The sequence below is a fragment of the Lonchura striata genome, chromosome Z (assembly GCF_050655825.1).
Source record: "Lonchura striata isolate lonStrDom1 chromosome Z, ASM5065582v1, whole genome shotgun sequence".
Lineage (NCBI taxonomy): Eukaryota > Metazoa > Chordata > Aves > Passeriformes > Estrildidae > Lonchura > Lonchura striata.
Window position 1 is genome coordinate 50,621,819 of NC_140740.1, and position 21,789 is coordinate 50,643,607.

The 21,789-nt window shown below is 40.8% G+C and overlaps 1 protein-coding gene and 1 long non-coding RNA gene across 7 annotated transcripts in view; one reads left to right on the plus strand and one right to left on the minus strand.

The window, feature by feature from the left end:
• LOC110482369 (LIF receptor subunit alpha) overlaps window positions 1–21,789 on the minus strand; it is an 87,013-nt gene that overhangs the window by 48,081 nt on the left and 17,143 nt on the right. For 2 of the 4 annotated variants that reach the window (XM_021551569.4, XM_085568134.1), the window contains exon 1: window positions 5,399–5,640. The exons of 1 other annotated variant lie outside the window; for it this stretch is intronic. The gene's annotated coding sequence lies outside the window, so the exon portion shown is untranslated. Of the gene's footprint in view, window positions 1–5,398; window positions 5,641–5,842; window positions 5,999–21,789 lie in introns of those variants that run through there. One more of the 4 variants, XM_021551576.4, reaches the window with a different exon arrangement.
• The window catches only part of LOC146763814 (uncharacterized), a 71,299-nt gene continuing 55,571 nt past the window's right edge, over window positions 6,062–21,789 (plus strand). For 2 of the 3 annotated variants that reach the window (XR_014951730.1, XR_014951731.1), the window contains exons 1-2: window positions 6,063–14,934; window positions 17,889–17,976. This is a non-coding gene — a long non-coding RNA (uncharacterized LOC146763814). Of the gene's footprint in view, window positions 14,935–17,888; window positions 17,977–21,789 lie in introns of all 3 variants that reach the window. The other variant, XR_014951732.1, reaches the window with a different exon arrangement.

Below are 21,789 nucleotides of genomic sequence, written 5' to 3' on the forward strand. Positions count from 1 at the left end.
GATTTAGGAAGCATTTTTGCTTTGCAGTAATATTCAAACCAATTATTTGAGAAAGATACGTTGAAGCTCTGTCCTCACTGATTTTACACTAAAGAGAGGCCATTAGAACACCCAGTTCAAGAAAGACAAAACCATGATCTGCCATACAAACATAGTTACATCACATGATGAGCAACACTGCTGTCTTGGCACAAGAGCTTCTGGATGACTGTGCTAAATCCTGCTTGGAAAGGAGAAGGGCTGCTAGCCTAAGGTAATACCACCAAATAACCCCAAAAGGCAATCACCCAGACCTACCCTATGCCAACACAGAGCCAAGACTCTCCTTTCACTTGTCCAAATTTCTCTTTCCTATGGATTCTCTAAGATATGTGGGATGTGCAACACTCAAACATGCATGTAATTTGAAATGCAGCTAATAATGGAAAAGAAAATATGAATATCAGATATTCTCAGACCACCCCGATGGACTGCAGCGTGAAGGTGTCTTCACTCAAAGCCTAAATGCTGCAGAGGGGCTCACCTTCACATTGATTGAGACCACCCTCAGTCTGGACTAGACAACTTTGCAGTAAGTGGCCTGGGTCACCATCTGGCTCCAAAGCAGCTTTTCCTGTCCTTCTGTGTTCAAAATGTTTGAAAATTAAGAAAAAGCAATTTTTAAAGCTTTAGGCTGAAATGTGTGTCATGCCCAAGGGCACAATGTGGAGGGCATTCAAGGGCATCATGCCAGCTGGGAGAGAGCTGGCTTGCTCTGCTCACCACCCTAGACAACCTTGCCATAGGCCACACCCATAACATCCAGAAAAATTGCTTAACTTTGCCTTAGTTATGTACGTGTTATGCCTGCATTTCTTCTTGGAGGGAAGTAACTGATTTATTCAGGGAGCAAAACTAGCTTAAGTGGATGGCTGAGACCCAGAAGTAAAATATGGACCATTTCTGAGCCAGATTGACAGTGTAAACCAGCCTCAACCACCCCTGTTGCTTGTACTACTTTCATTATACCTTTAAGCAACTTTTGCAATAATGACAAAATTATGCAAGCATAAGAAGCATTCCAGCATACTTTTCTGACAGTGTTTATCACCTAAAGAAACCACTCAAATACATTGCTTTATTTAAATCTCATGATTATGCACTACAAATTACCAGGCAACCTTGATAGGAAACTATCAAGGTTCAGTCTATATTATAAAGGTGTTATCAGTGCAGTTGTAGGTACAAAGCAAGAACAAATGCATACCTCTATTTTTGGAATATATGTACAGCCCAAAATAAAGTACTTTTTGACCGTTCAAAATGCAGTAAGCTATACTGGCACAGAACACTACCATAACATTACTCATCAATATTCCCCTCCAGAACAAAAGAAAACAAAAAAGCCACAAAAAAATCTCCACCAAAAACTAAAATAAAATCCCACAATAATTTCCTAACAAATAGTACTGTATCACTAAAATTGGTTGTCTGGAGAGAGAATGCTGCAATATAAAATCAACCTAAAGAAAGCACTATCTTATCTACTTAAGGAAATTTCAGGAGACTGGGGCTCGCTGAATGGCTGTGCTTTTGGTTTTGCAGGACACTTCCACCGAATTGCTGGGTATAGGGATGAGAAAGCAGACTGCTCCCTGAGAACACATGGCCCAATAGAGCGGGGGGGGGGGGTGTTGCTAAAACCAACCTGCCAACTCAGCAGTCCATCCTCTCCTGTGGGCTGTGCTGAGGGTCTGATTTTTGGCACGGTAGGAATTGAGGCAGAAGGAGCAGGGAATTGACACAGTGCTGTCCTTGTTTCCATGACATGTGCTTTTATAACTTGTGCTCCCTGAGGTAAAAGGCACAATTTGGACTCAACAGCTGACAACTCAGCAGTTCTCTGCCTGTAGGATAAGGGAAAGCTGGTTCTGTAACAGAAAAAGCTGTAGCAACAGTTGACCACACTCCAGTGCCAGCTCCAGACAGTGCACAGAAAGGAGGGAGTGCATATGCCCTTCAAAACCTTACACCCTAACCAACATTCATACCAATGGCTTAGGAGCTATTTTTAGCCTAAGCACTTTCTGCTTACAGTGAAACCTGCTACTAGGAATGATTCCAAGAGACAGCAGCAGGGAAAGGCAGACAGCAGCAAAGTGGCAAAAGGCCCTGTTGAGCTTCTGGTGCTTGCAAGAGTTCAAGGACCTTACGGACACATAGCAGCAGGCTCCCACAGCCTGTAAATGTAGGGACTGCAAATTTTCCAGAAGAAGGAGAGGAGTGAGAAGCAAAGAAATGATGATGAGTATGAAAAACAGTCCCCAGATATATTTCTCAGGGACAGATAAGAACTTTCAAAGATCATTTATTCTAATTCAAATCTGTTCATTTATAAGTCAAGTAAGGAAGGAAGGCAAAGAACACAGGGGATTTCCGTGTTTTCTTGTGATAGATATCCTAGCTGCCCCTCAATAGGTAAGAAAATAGGTCTGTTCATCTAGGAATTTATATCATCATTAGCCCTCATCATTGCCATGCTAATGGCTCTGGAAGAAATCCCTGTGATTCTGGAAGATCATCCCTGAAGACATTTAAGCATGTCAATCTAAAAGAGACATGATTGAAAATCCCACTTAGTTGCAGGTAAATACTGGAGAGGAAAAAGAAATAAAAGGAGAGATTATGATAAATTTTGTAGGCATCAGCACACACAGATGCAGTCTCATCTTTGACAGGGCTATACCACTTGCCTGATGCTGAAACACTCAAGATTCACAAACTACTCCCTGCTTGCATCTGCTGATAAAATGAGTGTAGAACCAAAAAATCAGGTTCAAAAAAAAAAGCTGTTGCTGTTGTTTAAAGACATAGGAGAAGAAAGCAGCAGGAATGTTCCCTTTTCTGAGGCAACCCAAGTCACTGCAGCACTTGCTGGGGCATCAGAAACACCTCAGGCTACTGAGAGTGACAGATGAGTCAGGATGAAGACTCCTCCAGCCCTTCTGTCGATTCTGAAACTTAAGTAACCGCTTAATGAAGACTCAGTGCTACACTCATGTCCTTGTGAGACCATACTCACTGGAAATGCAGGATCATGGTCTTCAGGTCTTGGTACCAAGGACTATTTTCATCTTTTACATTAAACAGTTTATGGAACAAAAGGTATCAACCAGCTTCATAGAACAGGACATTTCTCAAGTCTTATCTAGAAGCAAGTAACTTTTTCTTATTTTTTAGACAAATTTGATGCCTACCAGTCAAGAACTAATCATAACTAAATCCCGGGGCAAAAGAAAAACATAATCCATCTGCATAAGCCTTGTGATATATGACGTTTTGCAAGATAGAGTCAGTATTTACAAACATGTCAGTTGTTCAAATACATCTTTTCATAAAGCACAAAATTTGCTGTCAGACATTCACTGGATTAAGCAACCCAACATTCATACTCTAAACAGTTGTTTCTAATACATTTAGAGATACTGTTCTAGCATTACCTATGGATGTCAATAAATTCAGATATTTTTTTAACATTTTCTAACACCCTGAGCTGCATGAAACAGATGTGACCTTATAGCCAGAGAAATTAAAGTGCTATGAATACCTGCTGGAGTAGCAGCAGCAGCTTTGCCACCTGTTAAAAAGTCTTCCCCTCTGTGAGAGGAGCATCTCCACCCATATGGCTGTTCCAGTGTATCCCTGATTTGCCTTCGGCAAGTCTGTGAGAATGTCCTCACCTAAAGGTTAAGTCTCTCCCTTTCCTCAGCACACCTGTAACGGGATTTTACACAATCTAATTCACAGATAATGCTTGCCAGTGGTTGCTCTAGGTGACTAAAGTGTGTTTGGAGAGTGCACAATGGAAACTGTTATCACTTAGTAATGCTAATAAAAGTCTGAATAGGTGAAACTGCGATAAGATGAAAGGATGCAAAGACTTAGTAAACAGAAAGTAAACAAAATCGGGTGATCTACTGACTCCCTAAAAGTTATAATCCAAACCAGCTCCAATTTAATGATCTGTAAGGTTTCATTTTGTGACTTTCTGCAAATTTTCCAGGGTAGATCACAGTGTAGTCTACTGAGACTAGTCTGTCTTTTTAAGACCTCTCCGAAGTAATCCGCAGACCCATCTCCAGCTAATAGCCAGCAACTCATGCTGACAAATAATAACCAAGTGCAGATATGGTGCTTGCTACTCACTCTGTGGATACACTCATGGCATTTGCTCCTGTCTCTTACACATGCAAATACTTTTCCTCATCAAAGATACTGTTTTTTAATCTAGATTCAAACTTTGGCCAAATACAGGAGACTTCTAGGTCTATTCTCACCTTTATCTACAGAAATCAACAGAAATCAAAGTTTATCTTTAGCACCAAAATCGTGAAGCATAAAATGGTTGATGAGCTAAGGACAAGCACAGACTTTCTGCAGATTAAGTCATTCATGCATTCTTCCCTACAGAATGTGCAAAACTCGATATATAAAGCACGTGGGCGCTGATGGATCTACACCAAAAAAACATTATGTCTCAGCTGGCATTACCACATGCTGTTTTGAGAGGGAACATGGCACGACACAGAGTTCAACCTTTCTCACAGTTACTAGACCTGCTTAGTCTTATTAGCAGCCTGGGTTCATGCTGTGGGGTTGAACTAAGGGTTTAGGAAGAATTTAAATATTTCTTCTACAGTAAGGAGAAAAAGCAGAATAGATTTCCAGGTGAGATGTCAAAGGCAAGTCACACTGCCTTACTTAGGCAATAAGCTGAGTTTCAAATACAGCAGAAATCAACCCAATTCCCATGCCTTCCTGGAGGAAATTTGACAGAACATGGCCTTGATAATGGAATATAAATATTTGACTATTTTAAGTGTGAAAATCTGTCGAAAAGAATCTGAGTGACAATTCCTACACAGCAGCTCACTATTCCACTCTCCTCAGTATTAGGTGATTTTCACTCCCATTCATAGCAGACTTCCCAGGCATTCACCACCAATGACAACTGTAAAACAAAGCATGCATATAACCAATTCCTACCAAAGTAACACAGAGCATGCCAGCACAACATAGTCAATTCAAATTTAGACGCTGAATTTTACAAGGGAATAACGTTCTTTACAGAACTACCTCAAAGGTTTTCACAGATCGTTTTCAAACACGGTATCTAGACACATTAGAAATTCAATCACTCAAAACAGACACAGCTGCCGCTGTGCCAGAGCCCCTGCACAGCCACTGCGCAGCGAGGCGCCCAGCATGCCTGGATGCTCCCCAAACACTGAAGGGGCTCTGGAGTCTCCTCTTAAGGTTCATTTTCCAAAAGGGTGCCACTTATTATAAAATAAAGAAAAATAAAATAAAATAAAGAAAAATAAATAAAATTACAAGAAGAGGCATAAATAGTATTTACCCGCTGCTTAGTCCTCGAGCCGGCCAACCTGCCGGCCAGCAGAATGAGCTGTTGACAAAACACAGCCTCTATTTAAGTCGCAGGCTCCGGGCAGCGGCAGAGAGGAGCCGCCGGTCTCCCCCCGCGCCCCGAGGGAGCTGCCGCGGTCTGCGCCCACACCGGCTCCGACCCCGCCGCGCCCCCGGCGCCGCCGCCACCTGTCCCCAGCTTCGGCGAGCCCCGAGCCGCACAGCACCAGCCAGGCGGCCGGGGGGCTCTCCGAAGGTCCCTGCCGCCGCGCAGGGTCCCGGCGGGGCTGCCAGCCCCCCCGCCCCTCCCGGCCGGCACCTCCCCGGGGCGGGCGGAGCGAGGGAGGGATGGAGGGAACATCCATCATCGCGCCCCTCGGCCGCCTCCTCCCAGGTGCGAGCGGCCGGGCGCGGACCCGCGCGGTGCCGCACTCACCCGGCGCCGCCCGGCCGCTCCCTGAGGGGCCGCATGCCGCGGGTGCGCGGGCGGTGCGCGGCGCGGCCCAGCTGCGGCGGCAGAGTGCGCAGCGCCGACAGGAAGGAGGGATGCAGCCGCAGAGGGAGGGAGGGAGGGAGGGAGGGAAGGAGGGAAAGAGAGGGAGGGAGGGATGGAGGCGCTGGGCTGGCGGGCTGCCCGCGGGAGGAGCCTGCGCCGCGCACCGCCCGCCGCCGCCCCCGGCCGTGCCCCGGGCACCGCCGCCTCCCGCAGCCCGGCACGGCCCGGCTCGGCCCCGCTGCAGCCCTGGTGCTGCCGTGCCGAAGCTGCCCGGCGCTGCGGGCGCCGTCGGGGGGGGCCGAGCTGCCGGGGACTCCGCAGCGCCGGCGGTGCGGCTGGGTCCTCAGCGGGCTGGGGAGAGTGAAGGCGGGGTCTCATCTGAGCCTTTCGGGTTCTGTCTGTGTCACAGTCAAATACCCTTTATAGAAAAGTACCTTGAATACTTCCAGTGCTGCCAGACTCCAGGGTTGGACGCGGCGGGCCTGGCTCCACAGATGCAGGCGATTCTTTATTCATTATATCTTAGTATTTGCCACTAGTTTTTGAGGTCTGAGATTTGACCTCCAGCATTTCTTTGAAGCCGCAACTGTTGCATGTCAGCCTCTCTTGTAAATGAAACTTGAAATCCTCGCAATCCCACAGTCTCGAGAGTCGGGCAATTAACAAAAAAAAAAAAAAAAAAAAATGCCATGAGACCCGTAAAATCAGAAGGGTTGGCAAGCCTGTGGCTCCTCTGTTGTGCCCCAGTCAACCACAGGAGAATGGGAAGAAAAAGTGAATGCTGGATTTTCCTTGTATTTTTCTGCCTGCATTTTCCAAGTTGCTGCAGATTATTTATTTGTCTCACAACCCAGATGACAGAAAACTGCAAATACTTGCATGGAATTCCTGGACCAGACTTATGTCCCACGATGGCTAAGTAGGTTTCAGGTCCCCAGATCCAGACTCTCCCACCATCCTGCACATTGCCTGCACAGTCTAATTGAAGATAAGCTGTTCTGCAGAGAAGAAATCTGGCACTGTTCTATCTCCTTTCCAGCATTTTTAGTTGTGCAAACAGCACTGGACATGCAATAGACCAGCAAGATGCACATGAACCATGTGGTTCAGTCACGCATCAAGATGCATGCCTTCTGATCTGTTCTAGCTCAAGAACATGTTGACTTCAGGCCTTGAACCCTGAGACACTTGTGTTGGTGTGTTGGCCACTATGTGTTGGCCTTTTCAAGAGGAAGGATTAAGTCTCCTTATACACCTACAATTCTGGGATTATTTTAAAATTGATTTGAAGAAAAGCCATGAGCTGTGAATCCCAAGCAGAACATTGATGCACATTGAAACACCCACAGCTCCAAGGATGGACAGACTTTAAGGCAAGACTCCTATTAGGGATCTTCTATTTAGTAGGTTTAAGCAGTTGCCTTTCCAACACATCAGTCATCCTTTCACACTAGCAAATCTCTCCTCACTGAAAAGGCTGCTGGATGGCCAGTTCTCTGATGAAGTCTTCACTGCAGGCACAAAGAGGTTTGATATGTCAGCAACCTAAAAACATTTTCCCATTTAGTTCCCATTCTAGCCTAGAAGCCCTTCTACTTTCTTTCATGCAAAAGCAGCCAAATCACAATGAAACTGGGAATACCCATAGCACCACTAGGTTTGAGGAGAACGTGAACATTTCATTGTACACACCTGTTCAAGGGAGGACTGCTTTGTCTTTGTTTCTTGATCTCATTAACTGGAGCCTGGTGCCCTTTCTAGAGCTGGCATCTAAATTTCATGATGATGTAGCATGCACTTTGTGCCACGGATGATACACACATATGTGGGTTTCCATCCAAGAAAATGACACAAGAACTGTCTTTAAAAGGCATTGAAAATGTTAAATGAAATTGTACCACCTTCCTTTTCTGCAGCTCATGCTATTGCAAATAGTAAAGTCTCACAGGCATCTCACTTGTCAGAAAGCCCTGTAGCATGTGTGTGATACCATCAGTAGTGGCAGAAGATTTTCAAATTCTCTAGATCACAAAACTAAGCAATAGTAATTTTTACTATTTTCTCTGTTTAATTAGCCAGATAGCTTCCCTGTAATTTACAGACATTTCATACAGGAGCAGTGTGTATTTGAGGGGTTTTTTTTAAGCAGAAAAGTATGATTGTAAAATTAGAAAAGGCTTCCAGGACAAAAATGAGATAGGGATAGTTCCTGAAGTTGTATTATTGTTTTGATATTGTAATAATGACTGAATTTTCAGTAACTCAATTGGAAGTTAAGAGACAGAAATTTCTAGGTCTGGTACAATTTACGACAAGTTTGTATAGCACAAGTTTCAAGATGATAAGACTACAGATGGTTGGTATCAGTTATCTCTTTTTTTATACAGTGAAATATGTTAATTTTAATATAAACATCCCCTAGATAGATGAGTGGCCTAATTACCCTGCTACTTCTGATCTGCAGTAAATATGCTATGCATGCATACAGTCTCATTATGACATCTTCTCCATAAACTATCAGAGCTGCTATATTTTATGAGGAAATTTATCTGCATAGAGTACATACATGAATGCTGTTTGTTTCCTGTCTTATCTCTGTTTTGCAGAGAACTGAAGGACAGATGCTGGAATGCACAGCTATGTCTTTATATAGTCAGTGTAGGGTCTTGTCATTGATGTCAACAGCAGCAGGGCTGTGCCTTTCAACACTAATATTTTGGACATTGAGAGGGATAGGTTTAAGTCTCTGTGGAAAGTAGGTTAGCTTCAGTTTATTTTAGTCTATCTCAAGGCTTAGTTTTACTTAGAGAACAACAGATCTGCTGTCTAGTTCAGAAAAAAGTTCTTGAAACATGTAATTCCAAACGAAAGTGAGAAGTCTAGCTAGGACATTTTCATTAATGAGAGTTTCCTGGAGCCATTTAGTCTTGTGTTTAAGGGTGTGTTGGTTATTTATGGCAGAGAAAAGTAACGGATGTGTTGATGTTCTGGAACTTTTCCTTTGTGCATTGTTTCTAATTTCACAGTTGTATTTGGCACCTACTTTCCTCCAGGCAATAAAGAATATTAAAGAATTTCCTTTGCAGAGAAGCTGTGTGCACATTTTACAAATCATACAGTTTAACCAGAAGTTTAAAAGGTAGTACTTCTACCAGAATTTACAAAAGTCAGAAATTGCAAATATATAGTAGTACTGGCAAAAGTCTGCCAATGCTTGTTTTTATGGGCTATCTGTTCCTCTTTACAACAAAATTATATAATACAACCAGGAAAGCAAATTTGGGTCTAACTGAATGTGTTCAGGAAGGCCAATTACAAAACTCAGATTGACTGTGATAAACACAGGAGTAACCTCTGCTCAAGCCAAGAATAACGTCAAGTACCGGGGATAGTGCATGTATTTTTGTGCACTTACAAAGCAACAGTTCTTTCCTATGAAGTCTCAGTGGAAGCATCTCTTGTTATCAAGCTGACATGGAGCTTTTCTTGGAAATGGGGACACTGACCCCAGAGAAATAAACTCTTGGTAATTAATAATTTTCAAATACAGACATTTTCTTCATCATTAAAGACCCATTCCTGTAAAACCAGGGACATGTTGGCAACATATTGCTAAAGGACTTAAAAAAATTCCCTGATCTCTCTTGTCTGCAGAAAAACCATGTAGCCCTTTGTGATTTTTGGGTTTACAGGGAGAAGCAATGAAGGACTTTGATCTACTGACCTGCACTAACTTTGATAGTACCATGAATTTAAAAAGAAATGGGTAGAAGAATACTACTTGCCAAAGACAATTAAATTTAATGCACCCACATTCCTTCCACTGGGAAAAAAAATCTGCCTGGGAAATACATTGTGTTGAAATACTGGATTCACTGTCTGTAATAGGACCCTTATTGTTGGCAGTGAAAGTAAAGCTTCTCCCATGCATTACAGAGGAGATGGATTACATTGCCACACATTGCCAAATGCCAAGAGCATTTGTGTGTAGGATAGAAGATAGGGGGTACCAACTGTTGAGTCTTCACTGAGTACCTTGGGTCCATCTTCACTGGCAACTACAAACAATTCTTTTGAACAGGTCTTTTATATCTTCCTGAGTCAAGCAGCTGTGCAGTGATCTTGTCTCAGATCCTTCCTTGCCTTACTCTACAGAACCTTTAGAAAAGTTTCTGCCCATCACCTTATATCCTCTATTTCACATCTTTATAGCTACTGTCTGGCTTCCTGTTGAGAGGATATCATCTGAGCTGCATTATCATTATATTATCAGAGCACAATTTTTGGGGGGTGACAAGTAGCCTGTGCTAAGGGAACTGAACTTTTGGTTTTATCCTGTGATCTTGATGTAACCAGCACACTCCTTACCATTCCTTGATTTGAGTACAGTCAGTCATGCCCACTGTGTCTAGTAATGCTCATTTTTTCCACTCTTGCTCTAGTGTGGCTTCTGATGCTTCCACAAGCAGGCATTTCCATTTGTATTTCATCCAGCTAAGTCTTAATGCCTCAGTTAAACATGTCTACAGGGGCTGCAGTGAACTGGTGCCTGAGAAGGTACTTGGTGAGGAAGTTCCCCTGCTGCAATCATCTCCATGCTGTAACCAATTAAAAGCTACAGGCCTGCTTTTCAATTTATACACCTGTGCCATCCTGCAGGTGCTTACACTGCAGCGTAAAGTACAACACATGTTTATTCATCACATTGGATGCATCATATTGCTGAGTCTAATACAGTAGCATGAGAGGTCTGTTGTTGAGACAGTGATATAAGACACAGAATAGTTCTTGGGAAGGAGTAAAGCTAAATACACATTTTTGAAGAAACATCAACAAATTGTTACAGTCTTGCTGATTGTGGAAGAGTTGGTGGAATCAAGCCTAGAACTAAGTGTGATTTATAGATATGAAATTGAAGAAGTGTACAGTACTGGAAGAGCCTAAGTACATAAGGAAAAGAGGATTTATGACAGTCAGAAGCAGTTTAGATTTGTAATAGCCAGAGAAGCATAGAAATCTGAAAATAAAAGATACCAAGAACATTTCAGACATTCATATGCCTGTAATTTTGCAAGGCACTTCACTGGCTCCCTGACAGCAGTATATCACATTCAAATATCTGTCATGTTTGCAATTTTCAACTATGCTCCTTATTTCACAACTCTCTGTCACTGTTGTGTTGGCTCTATTTCCAGTGCAGTGCCTTTTCTGTCAGTCACACTTTTCTGATCACCAATTTATCAGCTAGATATTGCCATGCTTTATCTATTTCTAAGAGAGCTCATCGAGAAATGCCCTCTGTACTACACGGCTTCAGATTTTCTGTGCATCAGTCCATGGCCTGAACATGTCTGATGAATGTTGAATAAATGTGAAATACTCTAAGCTCTTACGAACTTTAGATGCACTCCAAGCTGATCTCCATTCAACCAGAATTCATGTAACTCAAGCTGAGCTGCCAGTTTCAGTGAATCCCAAGCGAGTCCCTAGAATTTTCAAAATTCTCCTTGCACAAAACTCCCAGGCAGCAACACCATCTCCCCACACTGAGCTGTATCCAGGGAAAGAAACATGACTTCTCCAGCACTATCCTTGGATTGAGCTGTTAGCCCAGTCACTACTTGGAAGCAAGTTTCCATGCATCATCATAGAGTTGCAAGACAAAGAGAGCTCAGCTAGAGGGGAGGTAAAGATACGCAACAAATGCTTGTCAGGAAAAGAGGAAGTTCTGTATTCACATGGTTCACAACATTCCTTCTGTCAGTCCTTCCATGTAATTTTTTCAGATGTGGGTATCAGTACTTCTTCACATAGTACATCAGAGCTTGGGATGTTATAGTATGAAACAATATGCAAATAAGATGCCTCAAAGTGTGGCCTTGGAAGATATAATGGCAATATGCAGTTATTAGGAGCAACTTTGTCCTTTCTGGGCCTGACTTAAGAAATACTGGTGTTTTTGTTTGTGTTTTACCCTTGTTAACCAAAGTTCTCTTGTAGGCTAATAAAAGGTCTGCATTTGAACACAAACAGAAGTGCTAACTTTAGTAAAGCAGATATTTCCAGCATGTTTGGAAGTCAGGCTGAAAGTAGTTTTCATAAAAGTAGGCAATTCCTTGCATGAGGTGACTATTGCAGCAAATTCCATATCTATTCTAGGAGTTTCCATCAAGGTGGACCTATTTTTGTTCTCAACCTTATTTTTATTATTGTCTACAATAATAAAACTCTATAATGACATACAATTCTAACCTAGTATCAACTTAATTACATATCTCTGTACATCCTTACATCCTCCCATCTGGTGTAACAAGCACTCTTGCTTTCCGTAGTTGAAGAGTAATGGCAATTTTATTGCCGCCGCATAACCTGGTAAAGCCAAAGGAGCTGCCGGCACAGGGCCTGATTTGTATCATCAGTGCAGCAAGGCTGAGCTTCTTCAGGCACAGAACAATTTTCTGCAAAACTCTTTTTAGAACAGATGAGGACAGCAGTGGAGACACCAGAAATGTATATACATGCTGAAAATTGTGTGACTGAGCATGCATTGATTCCCCACTGGGGTCACATGAAATGCAGACCAACCAGGTGTCCCAGAACCATGTCTGTCAGCACTGGGCTAAAATGGATTCACATTCACACTTGTCTCTGTTCTGTCCTCCCTGCTCTGAAACACATCTCACCCAGGAGGCTGCAAAGCACATTTTTCAGACAGGTGCTGTGAGTGCATAAGACACAGGCTCATGCATGTTAATGAGTTGATGCATATGTTGGACTAGATTAGGGTTTGGCAGGTACTTTTTCTGCCACTAGTATGAACTTCAGCATCCATCATATGTCTCTTATTCTGTGATTTTGAATTGTGTTAACCTAATACTTTGCATATTTCCACACAGTAACACAGATTAAGGAAACAATTAGTCTTTTTTTCTCCTTTTCCCCCCTTTTTTTTCCTTTTTTATTTTATTCTTTTTCTTTTTGCAGTTTTCTTTTTTTTTTCCCAATTTTTTTTATTATCCTCCCCTCAAGTTATTTTTTAACTGAATAGATTTCCTGCTGTGAGCTACACTGAGTACAAACATCAAGCCTCCGGAAGGCTGATAGGAGGTAGGGATAAACAGGAATAAACAGCTAAGGGCAAAGATTAAAGGGCTATAGGGCTGGAATTAACATCCAAGGGCAGAAGCTGAAGGAGCACTCCTGCTGTGTGTCAAACCACAGTCCTGAGCTCTAGGCTGTCCTTGGTCTGGTGGAGGTGCTGGGTTTAAATTTCAGCTTTGTGCCTTAGTCATTAGATTGGAGTATTTCAGGCACAGTCAGGGACTCAAGCACACTTGCAATAGCCAGGATGAACAGACAGTAGGAACATAAGGAAAAAAACGAACTTGCCTTTTGTCCATTGTCTGAGGCATCATAGTTGAGAGACGTGAGTTGTGTCCCTAGTTGCAAAGATCATTTGGACTCTACTCTTTGTGAGCCTGCATCTGAGCATGACAGCAGTGCTCACCCTCCACAAAACTTTATAACTGACTCATTTGGATGTCCACTGGAACAGGGAAATGAACTTGCCTGTGAGGAGTACATGACTTGGAGGAGAACATACATGCCAGAAGCTTTCATTATGCTCTTAATTGCAATTTTAGAGGTAGTTCAGTGAAGCCCCAGTAAGGGTGTTTGGTTTTGGCATGCTGGCTGTTGCAATCTCTAAGTATTGAATGCTTTTTCAGCCTGTGCCTGTTCTCTGCTTAATGCATGGGGCTGCTGTGAAGTACAGTCTGTTAGACATATATAGACACTGCTGCATTTGGCAATTTGATGTTCCTCCTACTTGGATAGGCTGCTAGCTCTCCTTCACTCTAACAAAAATTGCAAACTTAAAAGTCAAGGTTCTGACACACTCTTTGCTGAACCTAAAAAGTATAATAAAGCATCTAGTGAACACAGGAAAAGACTCACAGGAAGCAACCTGCTGAGCACAGAACACTTGTTCTAGCCAAAAGGAAATTCCTGTTGTTTCATTTGTTTTCTCAGTTTTGCTTTCCTCTGCATAGCTCTGTAAGCTGAGTTTTTGTTGTCTTTCAACTTTTGTGTACCAACAGGTAGCAATTCTACTATGCCTTGTTCCAGACCCCTGGCCTTACATGCAGTTGCTCGTCTCATTCCTGTAGTTGGCAAAACTGATGCCAAGGAGGACTCTGAAAGTTTTGGCCTGTTAAGATGCAAAATATACATACTTTGTGAAGTCACATTTAGATGGAATCTCTTCTGGCTTTGGAGATTATAACATTAAAAACACTATTATGTGTCATGTCTTGCCCTACCTACTCAACAGTTCTGTTCAAGCCTCATGTAATTGGCATTTATGGCCCTGAATCCTCTTGGATTTAAGCACCAGGGAAATTTGTTTCTCTGTACTTGCAAGGCAGAAAGAATAAATGCCATCATAGGTGTACATATAGGCTTTAAAGGCTTGACTGGGAAGTGGAAGGGCTGGGGTGCAATGGGAAGGGGTGTTCCAGAGGGTTTTTCGTGCCCCCAGGGTGCTCTGGCCGCCTCCTTAGGCTAGAGGGCACTGTCCACTCTGATTTTGAAGACGGGACATCCCTTAAAAAACAACAGGGAAGTAGTGGAGGCAGAAAGGGCTGAAGCGGGAGCGAAGGTGGTTGTGCAAACAGTAGTCCCTGAGTAGGGAGCGGGAAGTGCAAAGTTCTGATCCCTACTCCAGGGCATGCTTTTTTGCCCCGTTGTATTCGGGTGCAGAAACCGTGCGTTTTTCACACAGAACACTGAGGCTTTCTCAGAAAGCTGGGAAGAAACTTGTATTTGCCCGTGACAGACTATGATTCACCCTGTCCCTTATTACAGGCAGCAACCTTGACAACTCTCTTGTGCAATCCTACCACTTTCCCGGACTTCACGGGAACACAACCCTTTGTGCTGAGCTATTTCAGAATGGCCTGACTCCTCCCGCCCGCAGAAGAGAAAGCCTGGACAGAAAGACTTGCTGAAACTCCCACTTCTTCGACGGTAATGTAAGCTGTGCCATTAACATGTTTTCCTTTGATGTCCGAGTGGTAAAGGCTTCTTCCTAGCCTTCCCTACATCCAGAGGAGGCAGGATTTACAGTAGCTATGAGTATGTGCCAACCAAAGCTCTGCAGCAGTGAGAAAAGGTGACTCTCAGGAATTAAGGGCTGGTTTATTCTGTTTCCAGCTGGGAGTACAGAGCAGCATTGTCCTGCAGGGATAGCAGAGCAAGTATCTCACAGCTCCAGTGCCCGCAAACCCAGAGAGGTTTAGGATATTATCTCCTCTGGTATTAGGAGATAAGCTTATATGCTGCACCTATGACAGTGGTTGCATAAATCATTGCTTTTTTGGCAAGAAGTGGTTGCCAGAGAGACTGCAGGCTGCTGTTATTGCATATGGATGTGAAGTCTGGTCTGGTAGTGCAACTGGCTCCGACTCGAGAAAGAGGGAGTGTACGCAAGGCTTCAGGGGGAATTTGTACCAGTTAGCCTGTGGGATGGGTTCTCACAGCTGGTAAGAAGTACAACAATAACTCTCCTTCCAAAAGGAGCTACTCAGCAGTCTCAGATTGACCCAGAAATAAGCATTTGAGTTTTAAAAGAGAAAAGCTGGGGGCAGTCTTACCTTAACACCAAAAAATATTCGTTTTGCTAACTACTACAGCTCTTCAAATATCATTGCCTCTCTATTTCTCCCCTTGTTTTGATTGGATCTTTTTTTTCTTTCTTTCTTTTATGTTCTCCCTTCCTCTCTCCTTTGCTCTTTTGCTTAATTATTCTGAAGCTGGTTAAAAGCTACTCTAGCACTTTCTTACAATGGTCTATAGTCTGTGGTGCCAAGTGTCATAGAAATCTCCAGGGATCTAGCCCTCATTCTATCCAGCAGCAGTTATTGAACAAATGTGATGCTACTCTTAACTTTTGAGACAAAATAAAAGCTGCAGAACCAACACAGTAAATAGTCTCCCAGAGATGCAGTAAATTTTCTCCTCTAACTTCAGCACGGTACCAAGAAATAATTTTCACAGGAAATCTCTGTACTGGAAACAAATGGGAAGCATAGCACTCTAAAGATTAGAGAGGAAGGGTTATATTTCTGTTTAGCTAGTCATTTGCAGCTTACAGCAGTTTGGAAAAATAAAGCTATGTAAATGTTATATTTTATTAAGTGACATAAACCAGCTCCATATTAACTAGCATGTATGTTTAATATCAAATCTGGCCAGGGAAAGTGACAAATCCCTTGTCTTTGATGTATTCAGGAGCATATCAGGTCTCTGCAAGCCTTTGTTGTCAGTTTTAGCAGGAAAAGAACTCTATACAATTAAGACCTATACTCTCACAAAACTTTTCCTGATAAAGATGAACTGAGAAGAGGTGATAACTGTAGTGACATTATCACTAGAAAAATGGTTACTTTACCACTATGACTCTTTCTTTTCCTCTCTTTTTTACTCCTAAAAGCCAATTAATGATGTTTAAAGGATGTGTGTTAATGCTTGCTTTGGAAACAAATGTAGTTAACACATAATTCATTATTTTGCAATTTTGCTTTTGAAATTATGCAGCACAGAATAATATTTGCAAGTTTCAAAATGTATACATTTTGATTTTTCTTGAGGAAGGGTTTTATGCATGAAAACTTTTGTTAGTCAACAGAGAAACAACATGGGGCAGCTTCTGAATAATCTTGACAAGTTAAGTAATAATTGCTGATCAATCTATACCCAAAATGCAATCAAGATCCAGACCTAGAGAAAAGAAAACATGTAGAGCTGCCTTAGGCATCAGCAGTCTCTGCCTCCCTGATGCTCTTTGGGCTGTGATCCTCTTGACATGATTTTGATGACAGGAGCTTGGAATCTCTACAAAGGATATCTTTTGGCGCTGATCTCTCAAGTTTGCAAAAGACATATAAAATACCATGTTGTTGGTTTTCCCAGCAAAGTCACAGGACTTTATTGGGATGTTCCAGTATCCTTAAGACATTTCCCCATTTCCCCACTGCTTCAGAATAACAGAACTGAAACCAATCTTTGCACGTAAACTAGGGTACAACACAAAAGGTCTGACTGTCACTACCTTCTTCTCTGAATATGAATCATCTACAACAGCCTAAATTTTGTTAGTTTCTCAAATGAAGTGGGGGACCTGAGAAGAAGTATTACCTGTAAGGCTCAAAAAAACCTACCAGGAATGATAGGATACATGAATCTTAGGAATATATATATATAGTTATATGAAGTATAACTCCTGAACTCTGGAGAGATGCTCAGTGTCATGTTTTGCTTTCAACCTGAATGGTTGCTACAACAGCCCAAAGAGCTGGTAACTGAACTGAAAACTTATATGCAGGGTGTCCAGTCTTCATCTACAAGTAAGTCTTCTATAAGCTGCTTTGAAGACATCCTGGGGTTTTGCACTGCTTCACTCAAATGATTTAGAAATGGCAGCATATATTACATGAGAAGTAATTTCCACAGGCAATTTCTGTATTGGAAACAATAATTGGAAATAATTGGAAAGCATGGGGCTGTAGTGGTTAAGGTGCAAAGGTGGAAGATTACTCACAGGACAGTGGCCACAGATTTACAAATCCAGTGATTACTGAATTCTGGCATGAAATATTGTTATGCTTTTGCTACTAAGCTCAGCCAAACAGAATAATCACTGTAAAGACAAGAAGATTAATTGAAAAACTGATGAGCTCCCACTGCTGATATTTGTTTCTGCAATCACAAACCAACAGTTTTGAATTGAGATCCTCCTTCTGAAATAATGTCAAAATGCTTAAATAAGAAAATCAAGCAAAAAGAAACAGAGGAGGAGTAAAAAAGGGGTAAATACACCAAGATGCACCTGTCACCAACATCTGAATACAAGCAATTCACATCAGAACAAAGAAAATGTATTTTAAAATATTTTTAGCAATAATTAAATGTCCATATTCTGTTACAGAAACTGTGAAGATCTTGATGTACCTCTAAAAATTTCAGTGCAGAAAGAAGGCTAAAAATCATTTGTAAGAATAAACTGAGGAACTGAGGTATTTTGTCCAATTTTCTTTTCTTTTTCTTTTTCTTTTTCTTTTTCTTTTTCTTTTTCTTTTTCTTTTTCTTTTTCTTTTTCTTTTTCTTTTTCTTTTTCTTTTTCTTTTTCTTTTTCTTTTTCTTTTTCTTTTTCTTTTTCTTTTTCTTTTTCTTTTTCTTTTTCTTTTTCTTTTTCTTTTTCTTTTTCTTTTTTTTTTTCTCTTTTTTTTTCCTTTTTCCTTTTTCTTTAGTTCAGTAATAATCCTACTTTTTATGTCTTCAGCGTGTGATTTTTTTAAGAACCATTACCACTGACTTCTCCTGAATGACATAATTTGATAATGATAGATTTGAGCATTCAGTATTTAGTGATCCCATATGATTTTCATTGGAGTAAAATAAAGAAATGCACTGGTGATTTTTATAGATGAAGGCTTAAAATAAGATCAGAAGTTTTGAATAATCTCATATTTAGTAACACAGACAGGTGCCAGCTTGAATGTCTGAAAACCACATGTGGAGATATGCAAAAAAATGCCTTTTTAAGACACTCATACATGAAGATTATCAACAAAATTGTTAAGATGAAAGGCTTATTAAATGAAAGGCTTATGCTGTTTATTTCCTATTAAAAATAGAAGTCTAGAACATATTTTGTAGAAGTCTATCAACTCACATGGAAATGACAATGATAACATGATGACCTTAAACTTGTAAGGGGATGGAAAACCTTTTCTGAAGTCCTTGATCTGAAAATTGTGAGCTGTTCAAAGTTCATTTGTTTGAGAGATGATGCATGCAGCAACAGATGGAACCATCCGAGGAAGCCTGAGTATATTCAAAAGCTTCCGAATGATTCCAGTAAAAGTCCTTGTACAGAAAGTTCCAGCTCACTTCTTGTTTACTTGGTTAGCTGCTGTAGAGGAGTCACATAGGATTTCCCTAACAAATCACATGTTCTCATATTGCAGCAACCTTGAGCCAAATGCATAGAAAACCTTGGGTAACCTTTTCTTCTTCAATATACACAGGGAGAAAAAAATCTGTTTTCGACATTTTTGGCCCCTGCATTACATAGATGATGGCCAAATAATGACCTATTCAGCATATTTCCTCCTGCACTCTGAACAGTATCTGTTTAATTTTCTGTCAGTCTTATCCTTAATAGACTGGAATATATAAGTAAGAGGGTCATACATATATTAATATAACATGAATGTAGGCTTACAATTTTGAGTATTAGTTCACAGGAAATTATTCTGTTCCAGATGCTGTGAGCTATTTTCTTGTGCCTACTGAAAGACAAAGAGAACCAGAGCTGGAAGTGCCTTTGAAAGAGTTTTTGGAAAATCTGGCTTCCAATATCTGCTTCTTTCTTAGGCACTTCAAAGTCACACATGGCCTCACCCTTCAGCGCTTGGCTTTCATAACTAATTCTCTGAGCACTGAGTGCAAGTGCCTTCAGTCAGTGTTCTTAATGCAAAAGATGCCTAAAAACAGCTAATACAAAACCATAATAACACAGATTCCTCCAGATTCCTACTAGAATGTGTCAAGTTGAATACTGGTCACAAGAAGGGAAGATCTGAATTCTTATCCCTGCTCCAGGGACTGTGCCCTGAATCCACTCACTATTTAACATAAATAGCTCTTTAAGCAGGACCAGAACCTAGGGTTCCATTAATCTATGTAAGTGCTAAAATTACTGAATTACTGATATCTTTTTCCTCCTTGGTGAGACCTGAAGTCTTTCTACAGAATGACTTGTCTTTCACAGAAGAGATAAAAACAGGCATCGATTGCCTGTATCACACACACAGGAATATCTGACTTGTATGTGCAGTTTCCTACCAAATGTGTAGAACACTTTAGGTCACTAGTTTCTTTACAGTCTACACAAAAGAGAGCTGCACTTACACTTCAAAGTATTCATGGCACTGAAAATACAATATGTATTCTGACTAATCATAATAAATACATAATTTCCAGTTCACACTGTCTTTCTGACTTGTGCAGAAAAATTTATTTAGGCTTTCCTGCAGTATCTGTGAAAGATTTTCATTCCCCTTTGAAGAGAAGGCATAGCATACTCATGATTCAGGCAAATGGGAGAGATGGTGATAAGAATTTCTACTTATATTTAGGGGCAGCAGATTGTTCATTACGCTGTTTATTTTCACTGATGTCATCCTGACTTGTGCTCAAATGTAAAACCAAAGCAACTTAAATGCAATTTATTCTTTTTGGAAGACTATTACATCAGATTTCTTTTATTTTCTTTATTTAATGCAGAGTAACTCAGAAAATATTTTATGTTAATTATGGCTTTCCCACCAGTCTTCTTCCACAGAAGGCATTGACACCACTGATGCCACAACAACATTGATATTGATAAAATATGTGTTAAAGAACAGCAACCATTCCCTCCAGGATTTCTTGTTAATACTAACAGGCTTTGTTTAAATCTTTGTCATAGAAAAGCTCCCTTGAATCCAGTGAGATTTAGGTAAGTTCCTTGGACTCTGAGGCCAGAAAAGTTTCTTCACTAGCATAGATTCATTAATTTGGGCAAGTACTTGCAGAGAAGCCATTATATGTTCTCAGTAGGTGACAAAAGTTGCACAAAGATGAATTTTAGTAATAAAGTGATGATAACAGCCTAAATAACCAGTCTGTGGCCATACTAGGGGTCAGGATTGTCCAGTGCAAACTAAGATATAATTCTTAGTAAATAAATAAAATATTTACTCCATCATACTGTGTCTTGAAATAGAATCAGAAGAGAAGATCTAAACTACAAAAAAATGTACTACAAAAAATTCCTTATCTTCAAAGAATACTTTACAGTTACTAGTTCAGACGCTCATGTCCAAATTGATCTGTGCAAGTTTTCAGTAATAGACATCCTTCCCACATTTGTACAGCATTGAAGAGTTAATGTCTTCAGTAACTTTTTCATTTTTGCAAAGCATAAACTTTACAAAAACATAGCATTTTGTTTAAAGAATGTGTTTAGTTCTCCTAACCAACAGAAATTAAAGGTTTTGGAAATCATGTCAAGGTCACTGTATAGACGATGCACAAATTTTGTGGCTGCTTTTGTGTCCTCAGTGACTCACACAAAGCTGTTTTTGTATTCTTAAAATATAGATTTAGCTTCAACTTTGGTTCAGCTTTTATAGTAACATTTGATGCACTCTGTCTTCAAATCTGGAAGATATTTGTAAAGTAATTTATCTTCACTCTGTGCCTTTCACTCTTTCCAGAAAGCACTAGTGTATCTTTTATTTCTGTAGTCAATTGTAGATAAAACCTAGCAGAAAGCTAAGTTAAAAAATAATTCTGTTATAAAATCACTTACAGGAGGGAAATACCCTTCTCTTGATTTCAAAGTCTAAAGGTGTCATTTTCTTCAATGATTTAATGAAAGAATATGGAATAAAGAGTTTGGCAATCAATAGTGATCAGCTGCATTTAAGTGGACAAGGACAGTTTATACACTCTTGCTTTATATAATTGGAAAGCATCCTTAAGTATGAGCATCCAAAATTTACTCATGCTCTTGAAGTTAAAAAATCACTATTTTTCCCAATTTTGGGCATGTGACATGGTTGTACTAGGAAAACTGCAATGTAACTTCATAACTTGTGTTGCTACTGAGGTATTATTTGGAACCAGGCATAATGTTTTAAATGCAAGGACCAGGAACATTATTATTCTCTACTGTGCATTTCAGGTCAGAAGTAGGTGCATTCTCAAATTCTTGGGCAAAAAACTAGAGTCTCCAGAAAATAAGTGAGAAAGACTTTTCCTTCAAAATGGCAATTAAA